Consider the following 15,474-nt stretch of genomic DNA (forward strand, 5'->3'; position numbering starts at 1 on the left):
ACGACTAACTTCAATCAAGAGTTGGTTCAGGGGCACCACGCTAGGTAGCAGCACCTCTCAAGACATGAGCTTGGATCTCTTTTTTTTTTCAGTCAAGAGATATGTTTTTTTTACTATCCATTTCTGCACTTAACTCCATTCTGACAAAAATGTCACTAGGACCCCTTAGCTTCTAGGCGCCACATATGGTATTCAGAGTCTTCTTTCGAGAGGAAGGGGCACTTCAGCTCACAAAAGAAGATTAAGGCTCGACAAAGCAGAGATTCTGTGAGTGTGGGCGATAAGAGAACCGATACTCCAAGTACAGATACCACAGTTGTAATAATTTTTTCTCTTCGTAGCAGTGATAGTCAACTTGGTCTCTACTGCCAACTAGTGGACGTTTCAGCTTTCATGGTGGGCAGTAGATAAAATTTTGACAAAGTGTGTTGTAAGTAATTGTAATTATATGCTTCAACTTGTTGTAACTCTGCTTTATAAGTAAAGTTACTACCTACTTTATAAATAACCATTTCTCTGCAACAGGTAGGCAGTTAGAAAATTTTACTATTAAGAGAGGTAGGTAAAAACTCCTATTGGACATTTACAAAATAAGGGCTGGCAGCAGCTAAAAGTGTCTGGAAACAGAGAGAATCACAAAGAAGAAGATGTGTTACAACGCCTAAGGCTTTATCCAATGACGAAGACATGTGACGGAATTATCTCATTCCTGTTTCCAGCATTTTCTTGGCTGACAGCTATTGGTCCTTTTGCAGGAATGGTAACGACAGTAGCCCCTACAGACATTGCACGACATGCAGAGGAGCAACTACAGGAAGGTAAAATGCATGATAGCACGTAGAGGCAGGCACTATCCGGAAGTAAAAGTATTTAAAACCATAATAGAAACTACTGTTCCGGGTAAATGTGAATAGGACTCAAGCCCCAAGGGTTCCGTAAAAACGTAATTATATATATATATATAGCTACTTCATCCATCCCAGGAATGGAGAACTTCGACGATTTTGGCCTGTAATCTATATCGATACCAGCAAAGTATCACACATGTGACATAAAGGGCCGTATGTTTTGGCTTTTTTGAATTAGAAGCTTACATTTTTTACGCCGCCAAGGGACCATAGACATTTGCATGAATTTTTATTACCCGTTCCTGAGAAAAAAGCGTCTGAGCAAACAGACAGACATTAGGACAACAAATGACAAAACAAATTGTGTGATATAATTATAGCCGGCCAGAGTGGCCGAGCGGTTCTAGGCGCTACAGTCTGGAACCGCGCGACCATTACGGTCGCAGGTTCGAATGCTGCCTGGGGCATGGATGTGTGTGATGTCCTTAGGTTGGTTAGGTTTAAGCAGTTCAAAGTTCTAGGCGACTGATGACCTCAGAAGTTTAGTGCCCAGAGCCATTTGAACCATGTAATTATAAACAAACTATTTTCGAATTTTTTTCTCTATTTATACTGTGAAACCTTGCCTCTTGAAAAATTTCATGATTCCATTCAACGGGAAGTACCCGATAGGTGTTGGTGAGTGAGTTTGCGAGTATCAAAATGTGTGACACAAATAGCCGTATGCTTTGACTCCAGTGACTTAAAGGTTTAGCCGGCCAGAGTGGCCGTGCGGTTCTAGGCGCTTCAGTCTGGAACCGCGCGAGCGCTACGGTCGCAGGTTCGAATCCTGCCTCGGGCATGGATGTGTGAGATGTCCTTAGGTTAGTTAGGTTTAAGCAGTTCTAAGTTCTAGGCGACTGATGACCTCAGAAGTTAAGTCGCATAGTGCTCAGAGCCATTTGAACCATTTGAACTTAGAGGTTTCAATTTCTTACACCGCCAAGGGACCTTAGGCCTTAGTATTTGGCATAAATTTCTGTTTTATACGTCTTCCCGTCCCTATAATATATGGGCATTAACATTCGAACAGAAAGACAGACAGAAAGAGAGACAGACAACAAAAGGAAACCATAAGGGTTCCGTTTTTACCGATTGAGGTACTCTGGTGTAGAACATGCACAGGAAGTATGCGCCGAGTGGTAACTGTACAACTCACTAAATGTGATATTTTTGTTATAAACTGCATAACGCGTAAAATGGAAATGCTTATATGTAAGAACTGTAAGTTGTACCGAGCGGCCGGCCGGGATGGCCGTGCGGTTCTAGGCGCTTTAGTCTGGAACCGCGCGACCATTACGGTCGCAGGTTCGAATCCTGCCTCGGGCATGGATGTGTGTGATGTCCTTAGGTTAGTTAGGTTTAAGTAGTTCTGAGTTCTAGGGGACTGATGACCTCAGAAGTTAAGTCCCATAGTACTCAGAGCCATTTGAACCGTCTTTTTTTTTTTTTTTTTTTTTTTTTTTGTACCGAGCGTTGGGACTATAGCAATCGACCGCGGCCGTCTGAAAAATATCACGAGGTGAGGTGACGTCTTTTACAGGCTACATGAACAGTGTGAAGTGACGAAGAGGCAGAAGGTAGAGGTGTAATTTCCGACTGGAGAGACAGTAATGTATTTAAGAGCCGCTTAGACGGAAACGCTCCTGTGAGCAGGCTGTTAGCTCTCGGGGGGAATGCCACGTGGTTTCCGCACCGTCGAACAGCTCGGGGTTTAGCTGCACTGCGGTAACGGTCTCCCGGTTAATTTTCTGGTGTTGCAGAGATGTTGCGAGTTTCTCCCGAGCGGCAGCAAGTCTCTCCAGACACATATTACGTCGTATGCCTGAATCTGCTTGTGGATGTGTGTCTTCACGTGGAAGTAACAAGCACATTCGATTAGCAGTGCTGCGCTAGGGGCACTCTCATGTGATCATTTTGAATTGGATGAAGTTCTGACGGCGGGAGTCAGGTTTTACGGTACGAGCTTATCACGCATCACTGGCTTTTCACAGTGTGCACTCTTTTCTTTTTGTTGTGTCGGCAGATTAGCCAACACAACGCACACTAATTGAGAGAGGAGGCCGAAATGCACGCGTCAACTCACGCAGGCTGGCGTTAGGTCTGAAACAGGATACGTAATGAATGCTATAAAGAAAAGTACGTAGCTGCTGGAATACTTAACTTTAATCCATCATTTTTATACAGCGTTCTTGATGATACAAGTGAGACTCTGTCTAGAAATGGTTAATGGCGCCTTGCTAGGTCGTAGCCATGGACTTAGCTGAAGGCTATTCTATTTCTCGGCAAATGAGAGAAAGGCTTCGTCAGTGTAGTCGCTAGCAAAGTCGTCCGTACAACTGGGGGCGAGTGCTAGTACGTCTCTCTAGACCTGCCGTGTGGTGGCGCTCGGTCTGTAATTACTGACAGTGGCGACACGCGGGTCCGTCGTATACTAGCGGACCGCGGCCGATTTAAAAGCTACCACCTAGCAAGTGTGGTGTCTGGCGGTGACACCACACTTTTGCATCTTAGACCAAACATTAATTTTCACGGTAAATGATAACAGCCAAACCACGGTTTCTGATGAAGGTATATTTAGATATACCGAAACCGTGGTCAAGGATTCCAATAAATCTTTATCCAGCACGACGTACTGTAGGTCGAATAGTATTTATTTGTGACTGCTCAGAGATACACGCTGGTCCGTCCGAGCTGATGTTACAAATATTGCTGTGTCTGTCCTGTTCAATATTGCTGACGTTTTTGTTTTCTTTTTGTGGCACCAAGCAAAATTTTGGTGTAAGATTTGTACTTTCGCGGCTAACGTAAAGCTTGCAGAGTAAACGTGAGGCTTGCGTAATTGCTGAGCTTCCACTGTACGTATTTTTGAGGCGTGATTAGAAGGCTTGCAAATCTAGCTGGACTTTATTATCACTTCTCTAAACTATTGTGCCTCACCGTAACACCTTAAAATATTTTGTCACCTTTCTGAAAGAGATTTAAAAATTACTGTAGCGCAGTAAACATAACATCAGAAATGTAAGGACTATGGTATGAAGATTAGCATCTCCAAAACGAAAGTAATGTCAGTGGGAAAGAAATATAAACGGATTGAGTGCCAAATGGGAGGAACAAAGTTAGAACAGGTGGACGGTTTCAAGTACTTAGGATGCATATTCTCACAGGATGGCAACATAGTGAAAGAACTGGAAGCGAGGTGTAGCAGAGCTAATGCAGTGAGCGCTCAGCTACTATCTACTCTCTTCTGCAAGAAGGAAGTCAGTACCAAGACTAAGTTATCTGTGCACCGTTCAATCTTTCGACCAACTTTGTTGTATGGGAGCGAAAGATGGGTGGATTCAGGTTGCCTTATCAACAAGGTTGAGGTTACGGTTATGAAGGTAGCTAGGATGATTGCAGGTACTAGTAGATGGGAACAATGGCAGGAGGGTGTCCACAATGAGGAAATCAAAGAAAAACTGGGAATGAACTCTATAGATGTAGCAGTCAGGGCGAACAGGCTTAGATGGTGGGGTCATGTTACACGCATGGGAGAACAAGGTTACCCAAGAGACTCATGGATTCAGCAGTAGAGGGTAGGAGGAGTCGGGGCAGACCGAGGAGAAGGTACCTGGATTCGGTTAAGAATGTTTTTGGAGTAATAGGTTTAACATCAGAAGAGGCACCAATGTTAGCACTGAATAGGGGATCATGGAGGAACTGTATAAGTGGGGCTATGCTCCAGACTGAACGCTGAAGGGCATAATCAGGCTTAAATGATGATGATGATGATGATGAGTAAACATAACTATTACTTCTTCCTTGTGTATGATCTACCGTTAGCCTGTGTCTAAAACATGCATGGTTCAGGAAATGGAATGCGTTACATTCGAAGGTGTGCTGTGAAGCTGTACTGAAAGCGGATGTCAGTAGACCCACTGTGCCCGCCCGGTTAGCCGTGCGGTTTAATGCACTGCTTTCCGGGCGGGAAGGCGTGGCCAGTCCCCAGCACGAATCCGACCGGCGGATTAGCGTCGAGGTCCGGTGTGTCGGCCAGCCCGTGGATGGTTTTTATGGCTGTTGGGTTACACTTGTCTGGTGTGAGAAGTTCCCGGGGAGGGCGGGGGTGGGGTGTGCACTGGGGGCCGAACCGCGCAATAACCCTGGTTTCGGTGTGGGGCGGCAGTGGGGTGGATGGGCTGCTGTAGCCTGTTGTGGGGTTGTGAACCACTGAGGACTACGACGGGGATGAAGCCTCCCCGTCTTTTCTAGGTCACTAGTTCAATATAATACACTCCTGGAAATTGAAATAAGAACACCGTGAATTCACTGTCCCAGGAAGGGGAAACTTTATTGGCACATTCCTGGGGTCAGATACATCACATGATCACACTGACAGAACCACAGGCACATAGACACAGGCAACAGAGCATGCACAATGTCGGCACTAGTACAGTGTATATCCACCTTTCGCAGCAATGCAGGCTGCTATTCTCCCATGGAGACGATCGTAGAGATGCTGGATGTAGTCCTGTGGAACGGCTTGCCATGCCATTTCCACCTGGCGCCTCAGTTGGACCAGCGTTCGTGCTGCACGTGCAGACCGCGTGTGACGACGCTTCATCCAGTCCCAAACATGCTCAATGAGGGACAGATCCGGAGATCTTGCTGGCCAGGGTAGTTGACTTACACCTTCTAGAGCACGTTGGGTGGCACGGGATACATGCGGACGTGCATTGTCCTGTTGGAACAGCAAGTTCCCTTGCCGGTCTAGGAATGGTAGAACGATGGGTTCGATGACGGTTTGGATGTACCGTGCACTATTCAGTCTCCCCTCGACGATCACCAGTGGTGTACGGCCAGTGTAGGAGATCGCTCCCCACACCATGATGCCGGGTGTTGGCCCTGTGTGCCTCGGTCGTATGCAGTCCTGATTGTGGCGCTCACCTGCACGGCGCCAAACACGCATACGACCATCATTGGCACCAAGGCAGAAGCGACTCTCATCGCTGAAGACGACGCGTCTCCATTCGTCCCTCCATTCACGCCTCTCGCGACACCACTGGAGGCGGGCTGCACGATGTTGGGGCGTGAGCGGAAGACGGCCTAACGGTGAGCGGGACCGTAGCCCAGCTTCATGGAGACGGTTGCGAATGGTCCTCGCCGATACCCCAGGAGCAACAGTGTCCCTAATTTGCTGGGAAGTGGCGGTGCGGTCCGCTACGGCACTGCGTAGGATCCTACGGTCTTGGCGTGTATCCGTGCGTCGCTGCGGTCCGGTCCCAGGTCGACGGGCACGTGCACCTTCCGCCGACCACTGGCGACAACATCGATGTACTGTGGAGACCTCACGCCCCACGTGTTGAGCAATTCGGCGGTACGTCCACCCGGCCTCCCGCATGCCCACTATACGCCCTCGCTCAAAGTCCGTCAACTGCAAATACGGTTCACGTCCACGCTGTGGCGGCATGCTACCAGTGTTAAAGACTGCGATGGAGCTCCGTATGCCACGGCAAACTGGCTGACACTGACGGCGGCGGTGCACAAATGCTGCGCAGCTAGCGCCATTCGACGGCCAACACCGCGGTTCCTGGTGTGTCCGCTGTGCCGTGCGTGTGATCATTGCTTGTACAGCCCTCTCGCAGTGTCCGGAGCAAGTATGGTGGGTCTGACACACCGGTGTCAATGTGTTCTTTTTTCCATTTCCAGGAGTGTATAATACAAAAGAGCCACTGTCGTTGAACGATGTTCAGCATATGTGGAACCTATGACGTGCAGGGTGCTGTGTCTCTTACAGATCAATTGCCTCGCCGCCAGTATCTCCTTCCCTGCAAATCTGTTATTGTTCTACTGAATGTTTCTTTTTTTTATTTTTTACTCTCTTCTGCAAGAAGGAAGTCAGTACCAAGACTAAGTTACCTGTGCACCGTTCAATCTTTCGACCAACTTTGTTGGATGGGAGCGAAAGCTGGGTGGATTCAGGTTACCTTATCAACAAGGTTGAGGTTACTGATATGAAAGTAGCTAGGATGATTGCAGGTACTAGTAGATGGGAACAATGGCAGGAGGGTGTTCACAATGAGGAAATCAAAGAAAAACTGGGAATGAATTCTATAGATGTAGCAGTCAGGGCGAACAGGCTTAGATGGTGGGGTCATGTTACACGCATGGGAGAAGCAAGGTTACCCAAGAGACTCATGGATTCAGCAGTAGAGGGTAGGAGGAGTCGGGGCAGACCGAGGAGAAGGTACCTGGATTCGGTTAAGAATGATTTTGAAGTAATAGGTTTAACATCAGAAGAGGCACCAATATTAGCACTGAATAGGGGATCGTGGAGGAACTGTATAAGGGGGGCTATGCTCCAGACTGAACGCTGAAAGGCATAATCAGTCTTAAATGATGATGATGAACGGGATTGAGCAGTCTTTACCTAATGTTTTGCCATTTTTACGTAATACTTTTATGTTTCTTGTTTTAAAACTTGTGTTGGCAGTGTATTGTAATTACGTTTGTGGAAACTGTTGCAATGTTGTTTAATTATCGTGAGAATTTTTCTGAGTGTTGACAAGCAATGCATTGTTAAAGCTGTTGGCCAGAATCTACAAATCGCACTGTTACACTGATGTTAAAAACTTCCTGGTTTGATACTGTGTGAGTAACGGTTTCTATAATGAAGAATATATAGATGTATAACTGGTGAATGACGCAATCAGCCACATATACTTCTTTATTGTTTTATTTTACTGTCATAACCACTTTCGGGCTAACATGCCTATCTTCAGATGGCTAACATTTTTCGTTACGTAGATATTTTGGTTAACAGCATGTCGTCTGCTCCACACTGTCCAACACTATTTTAGTATATAGTGCCACTTTATCAGTTGTTTCGGTAATAGAAATATTCTTAAGTGCGTACATTATATATTTGAACTGTTGTGGTTTTCTAGCTCTATGTATGTGTTCTTGAATACCACTACAACAGATATATTGTTAAAATGTTACTGTGGCACAGTACATAATATTGTTGTAATGTGTGTTGAGCATCGCACATGTTTTTATTTAGAATGCAAAGATTATCATTGAGCAAAGGTACAAAGATTTCATTCATTAAATATCGACCAAGGATGTGAACAGAGCAAAGATGATGTTGGATGTGCAAAACTTGACAAGTTAATAGCATAAAGACATTTGCGCCCTTAGCGTAAACTTATTATTAAAAGAAAGTAGGATAAATTGGTTTTACTCGGATTTTCTTTGTACTTTCAGCGATAATTACTGACGAAATACTTCGAAGTCAACAGGCTGCATGTTATAAAGTAGGCATAAAAGTATATAAATTTATACATACAGATGTTTGGATGTCACTACACTTCACAAGTTAATGGCAGGAAGCACAGCATTACAAAGTTAGAGGGTGGCATGAGAGCGACACATTTACTCATCATGGTAGATTACATTTATACAATTGTATACTGTTATTTCAAACTGCAGTGGTGTGACTGTTAGGGGTGAAATTTGTGTTTGGTTTCTGCGAACAGGACAAGGAAATTATTTAGAAAATGTTTATTGGCTAATCAAAAAGTATTTGTGGCTGATTGCGTCATTTACCAAGTATAATTAACTAGTTCCCAACATCCAACGTGGACAAAATAACATATAAATAGGTGTCTACATCTACATCTACATCTACATCCATACTCCGCAAGCCACCTGACGGTGTGTGGGGGAGGGTACCTTGAGTACCTCTATCGGTTCTCCCTTCTATTCCAGTCTCGTATTGTTCGTGGAAAGAAGGATTGTCGGTATGCCTCTGTGTGGGCTCTAATCTCTCTGATTTTATCCTCATGGTCTCTTCGCGAGATATACGTAGGAGAGAGCAATATACTGCATGACTCTTCGGTGAAGGTATGTTCTCGAAACTTTGACAAAATCCCGTACCGAGCTACTGAGCGTCTCTCCTGCAGAGTCTTCCACTGGAGTTTATCGATCATCTCCGTAACGCTTTCGCGATTACTAAATGATCCTGTAACGAAGCGCGCTGCTCTCCGTTGGATCTTCTCTATCTCTTCTATCAACCCTATCTGGTACGGATCCCACACTGCTGAGCAGTATTCAAGCAGTGGGCGAACAAGCGTACTGTAACCTACTTCCTTTGTTTTCGGATTGCATTTCCTTAGGATTCTTCCAATGAATCTCAGTCTGGCATCTGCTTTACCGACGATCAACATATATGATCATTCCATTTTAAATCACTCCTAATGCGTACTCCCAGATAATTTATGGTATTAACTGCTTCCAGTTGCTCACCTGCTATTTTGTAGCTAAATGATAAAGGATCTATCTTTCTGTGTATTCGCAGCACATTACACTTGTCTACATTGAGATTCAATTGCCATTCCCTGCACCATGCGTCAATTCGCTGCAGATCTTCCTGCATTTCAGTACAATTTTCCATTGTTACAACCTCTCGATACACCACAGCATCATCTGCAAAAAGCCTCAGTGAACTTCCGATGTCATCCACCAGGTCATTTATGTATATTGTGAATAGCAACGGTCCTATGACACTCCCCTGCGGCACACCTGAAATCACTCTTACATCGGAAGACTTCTCTCCATTGAGAATGACATGCTGCGTCCTGTTATCTAGGAACTCCTCAATCCAATATGCTCCTACTTTGTTCATTAAACTACTGTCGGGAACTGTATCGAACGCCTTGCGGAAGTCAAGAAACACGGCATCTACCTGTGAACCCGTGTCTATGGCCCTCTGAGTGTCGTGGACGAATAGCGCGAGCTGGGTTTCACATGACCGTCTTTTTCGAAACCCATGCTGATTCCTAGAGAGTAGATTTCTAGTCTCCAGAAAAGTCATTATACTAGAACGCAATACGCGTTCCAAAATTCTACAACTGATCGACGTTAGAGATATAGGTCTATAGTTCTGCACATCTGTTCGACGTCCCTTCTTGACAACGGGGATGACCTGTGCCCTTTTCCAATCCTTTGGAACGCTACGCTCTTCTAGAGGCCTACGGTACACCGCTGCAAGAAGGGGGGCAAGTTCATTCGCGTACTCTGTGTAAAATTGAACTGGTATCCCATCAAGTCCAGAGGCCTTTCCTCTTTTGAGCGATTTTAATTGTTTCTCTATCCCTCTGTCGTCTATTTCGATATCTACCATTTTGTCATCTGTGCGACAATCTAGAGAAGGAACTACAGTGCAATCTTCCTCTTTGAAACAACTTTGGAAAAAGACATTTAGTATTTCGTCCTTTAGTCTATCATCCTCTGTTTCAGTACCATTTTGGTGTATGTTAATTTGGAGGGGTCTTCGTATTTGGAATGCGTAAGCGGTTTTATATTTGTGTTAAATAAAATCGATGCTATGAGTGATCCGTTGGTTATACTCCTATCCTAACACCCCACTCAGCCCAGTCAATTTAGGTAGGATGCTTAGGTTAATTAATGGCACAAAGCTGATTTTCTGGAAAGTGTGTGATATGGTATTTCATGCTTATAGTGAGTGAGATTAAAAATTGCATAGTGTTACAATCAACAGTTTTGTGGGCTACATTTGCAGCTAAAAATCAGAAAAATAAAATATGTTAGACTGGGTAAAATGTATACATGTCTTTCTTTCTACTTAATTAGTACTCTCATTCTCATAAATTTGAACAAATTGCACCAAATATATAGTGTGAACGCGAGGACGCTGTTGGCGTCTTCGAGCTCCGCGCGACCACTTCAGGGTTAAGTGCAGTACAAGAAGTAGGCGCCAACAATGACACGACAGCAGTGAACTTTTATTAAGAACTAGACCTCCTCGTTTTGGAATTGTGGCAGCATCCAGCGTTGACAAAACCGTCTTTTATTGTGATTAATCACGGACTATTAACGGCGGCCGCGTGGATTTTATGCGGGAGCTTGACAACGTAAATAATGCTCAATTATCTGTTGCAAGGATATGCATCTGTTGGCAGAAATTCTGCTCCTAATTTCTAACTTGTGCCTCGCCACCAGCAGGTCGACATTCAAAACCAGTGTCTAACAGACTGCAGAATTCTAACTTTCTATATTTGTCTTGAAAATGCAGCGTTGTTCAAAGCCCGTAAATATGTCTGTATGGCGTCCTTTCGTGACTTGACCAAACGTCAGATTTCATACTGAGGTTGTATATGCGCTCTCTGGGTTTTCACCAGCACCCGATAGCGTAGCAAAGCTATATTTCTAAACTGGTGAAAGATACTATAAATGTGGTGAGGTACTCACCAAATACGGCTATGAAGAAACAAGTGTAAAACAAAATGAAATGGGAGAATTTAATATCAGGAAGCGTACAGTAGGCAAATCACATCCTACATCATTAAAATAGTACGCACGGAAGGATTTACATTTAGATAAAGAACTCATTATGAAAATTAGAACAGCAATACGCATCGCATCTTGTATCTTTGGTCGCGTTGCTGCTTTGATCTTCGTCGTCGTTCCATTTCGGTTCTTTCACTGTTACATTTCTTAACGTTCTTTGAAGGATACATCTGATTTTTGATATGTTAATTATCTCCACTGCAGAAGCAGTCCGTGTTGACTAACACATCTGTATCTGAAGCCATTGCATTTCGAAAAAACTTTTTATTAGTATCTAAAACTTGAAAGTGCTCGCTTAATAATTAGTTTTTCTATTATGTTGCTATAAAAAGTGCATAAGAACAGCCCCATTAGTCCTCCTACTTCCCGGGATGTTTTCACATTAGAACATTTTATATAGGCATATTTCGTTCATGTTAGCAGCATGTGTGACTTTTTGTGTTTTTCGGGACATTGTATGGAATTTTCCAAGCTAGGAATTATATATAGCGCCACGGCTTTTTGGCATTTCTTTCAGTGCGGTTGCGCTGATATCGTCCAATCGCCTATGGGAATCAATAATTTGCACGTAGCGGGTTAACTGACGGACGCTACATTGCACCTTACGATAAATTGGAAAGGAACAGACTCCGGATGGTCTTAACCGCTCATGACAAGCAGTAAATCCGGGTTCGAGTCCCAGTTCGGCACAATTTTTGACTTTCGCCATTGTATTCACACAATGCCTCGTGCAGCTGGAAGTTACGGATTTCCCCCGTCCCTTCCCTTTCTATCATCGTATTCTATTTCGTATAAAAGGGAATAAATATTGTCCTACAATTATATCGTATGTTCGTTTCTGTACATCACAGTTACTTTCCTTAGAGTACGAAACTGTAATATTCAGTACTAATATATATTTTTTATATTGCCTTGTGAACTGCCCGTCGGCTTTCTAGGCCATGCAAAGGCAAAATACGGATAAACAGGTAGACCACACGGCAATATCTAGAGTTTATGGCTGTACTATGAGTGTTTCATATATGTTTTACATTGTGTTAACAACTGGAGGCGATTGGAATTGTTATATTATTCGTCCACGAGACTCAGAGGGCCATAGACACGGGTTCACAGGTAGATGCCGTGTTTCTTGACTTCCGCAAGGCGTTCGATACAGTTCCCCACAGTCGTTTAATGAACAAAGTAAGAGATAATGGACTATCAGACCAATTGTGTGATTGGATTGAGGAGTTCCTAGATAACAGGACGCAGAATGTTATTCTCAATGGAGAGAAGTCTTCCGAAGTAAGAGTGATTTCAGGTGTGCCGCAGTGGAGTGTCGTAGGACCGTTGCTATTCACAATATACATAAATGACCTGGTGGATGACATCGGAAGTTCACTGAGGCTTTTCGCAGATGATGCTGTGGTGTATCGAGAGGTTGTAACAATGGAAAATTGTACTGAAATGCAGGAGGATCTGCAACGAATTGACGCATGGTGCAGGGAATGGCAATTGAATCTCAATATAGACAAGTGTAATGTGCTGCGAATACACAGAAAGATAGATCCTTTATCACTTAGCTACAAAATATCAGGTCAGCAACTGGAAGCAGTTAATACCATAAATTATCTGGGAGTACGCATTAGGAGTGATTTAAACTGGAATGACCATATAAAATAAATCGTCGGTAAAGCAGATACCAGACTGAGATTCATTGGAAGAATCCTAAGGAAATGCAATCCGAAAACAAAGGAAGTAGGTTACAGTACGCTTGTTCGCCCACTGCTTGAATACTGCTCAGCAGTGTGGGATCCGTACCAGATAGGGTTGATAGAAGAGATAGAGAAGATCCAACGGAGAGCAGCGCGCTTCGTTACAGGATCATTTAGTAATCGCGAAAGCGTTACGGAGATAATAGATAAACTCCAGTGGAAGACTCTGCAGGAGAGACGCTCAGTAGCTCGGTACGGGCTTTTGTCAAAGTTCCGAGAACATACCTTCACCGAAGAGTCAAGCAGTATATTGCTCCCTCCTACGTATATCTCGCGAAGAGACCATGAGGATAAAATCAGAGAGATTAGAGCCCACACAGAGGCATACCGACAATCCTTCTTTCCACGAACAATACGAGACTGGAATAGAAGGGAGAACCGATAGAGGTACTCAAGGTACCCTCCGCCACACACCGTCAGGTGGCTTGCGGAGTATGGATGTAGATGTAGAAACGTCAGGTATGCCAAGATCGCTTATAAATCGTTTTATTGACTACCGGTTTCGTCAGATCTGTGCTGTCATCATCGGATCTGAGCGTTTAATAAACAAATAGTGATGCTGTAGATGCTATTAGGACTAAATCATCTGCAAAAATTTAAACACGTAGTCAGCCGCTGAGGCAGAGCGGTTCTAGGTGCTTCAGTCTGGAACCGCGTGACCGCTACGGTCGCAGGTTCGAATCCTGCCTCGGGCTTGGATGTGTGTGAAGTCTTTAGGTTAGTTAGGTTTAAGTAGTTCTAAGTCTAGGGGACTGAAGACCTCAGATGTTAAGTCCCATAGTGCTTAGAGCCATTTGAACCATTAAACAGGTAGCTTTGTGTTTCTTGATTTGAATGTAGCCGTGTGGCATTTGTCTCCAGTTTTGAGTGATGTTATTCATTTTAGTGACAAACGAGCGTGGTAAAAGGCCGCTTCTCTGTCGTACTCCTGCGTGTATGCTATCCCACTTTCATAATTTATCGTCTTTCCTCCCTTAGATTAACTTTGTTCTAAATAATGGAAATGTCGTGTGGTTAGGGCCTCCCGTCGGGTAGACCGTTCGCCTGGTGCAGGTCTTTCGATTTGACGCCACTTCGGCGACCTGCGCGTCGCTGGGGATGAAATGATGAAGATTAGGACAACACAACACCCAGTCCCTGAGCGGAGAAAATCTCTGACCCAGCCGGGAATCGAACCCGGGCCCTTAGGATTGACAGTCTGTCACGCTGACCACTCAGCTACCGGGGCGGACAACTTTGTTCTGTAAATTTTGTATATGTTGTCGCTAAGGTGCTGGAGAATGTAATCATCTGCGAGAATGTGAAAGAATTAGTTTGTGTCGACATTATTAAAAACTTTTTTTTTAAGTTGACGAGGCAATACGTATTTGTAGATTAAATTCTGAGATTAAATTCTGTATGTTTTTACATTAGCAATTTCAGTCAAAAATGGCTATCACAGCACGCTCATCCTTTTGGAAAGTAACTTTGCTCCTCAGTCATGATGGATTTAATACTGTCTGCACAGTGTACTTTTGATGTTGCTGGTAAATGTTTACATGCTACTCTGTAAGCTTATTCCTCTGTTGCTATCACAATTTTCAGGTCTCCTTTTTTGAAGGCATGGTGACAATTGATTTAATCCAGCTCTCAGGTACATCATCTCCTGACCAGATCATATTTAAGAGTTTTAGGAATCTCTCTGTAAGTGGCTGGATTCCTTATTTCAACAGCTATAGATTGATTAGCTCTTCTTTTCGTTTAGTACTTCTTTAAGTTCGCTTTTAGAGATGTTTTTTATTGAGTAGTTCCCTGAGAGTTCGATTGTAAGACGGTCTGCCGTTCGAGGCGATAGACTCAGAGCACTGCAACCAAGGTAAAAGGATGGGATTCACATTCTCTTTCATAACACTGTTTAGCCTTTTAATAATTTTGAACTGAGCAGATGCTGTTATATTTGTGGAAAGGGACCAAAATGAGTTACCGTCAGTCGCCCTCAACATGTAAAATTTATTTGTTAAAACACACGATCACACAAGCAAGAATCGAAACTCTCAAGGTTTTAACGAAAAACCTCCTTTGATTTAATTCAGATCGGCTGAAGGTCACATCGAAAATCCAACCCACAAGGCCTAAGCAAGGAATTGAGGTACAGCAGTTCTTCTCGATATTTTACTTCTCTAGAAAAAAAATTTATCTTCGTTATAAATAGGCTGAAAGCCTTAGCTTAAATTTTTCCTATAGAACTCGGCTGAAGGCCTCATTCATCAAGAACAGTATAACGGCTTAAGGCCGAGACAAAGATTTTCAAAGTTTAGTCTAAATAGGCTGAAAACTTCGCTGAAGGCCGCATATTAACAAAACAATTTAGCGGCTTAAGGCCTAGGAAGAATAGCTTTCAATTTGAAAATGCTGAAGGCCTTTTACTAATGAATAACAATCTTATGGCTTAAGGGAAAGTCAAGGAATTTTAATTTTTTATTTAAGAGAAATTAAAACTC

The sequence above is a fragment of the Schistocerca cancellata genome, chromosome 1, assembly GCF_023864275.1.
Source record: "Schistocerca cancellata isolate TAMUIC-IGC-003103 chromosome 1, iqSchCanc2.1, whole genome shotgun sequence".
NCBI classification, from domain to species: domain Eukaryota; kingdom Metazoa; phylum Arthropoda; class Insecta; order Orthoptera; family Acrididae; genus Schistocerca; species Schistocerca cancellata.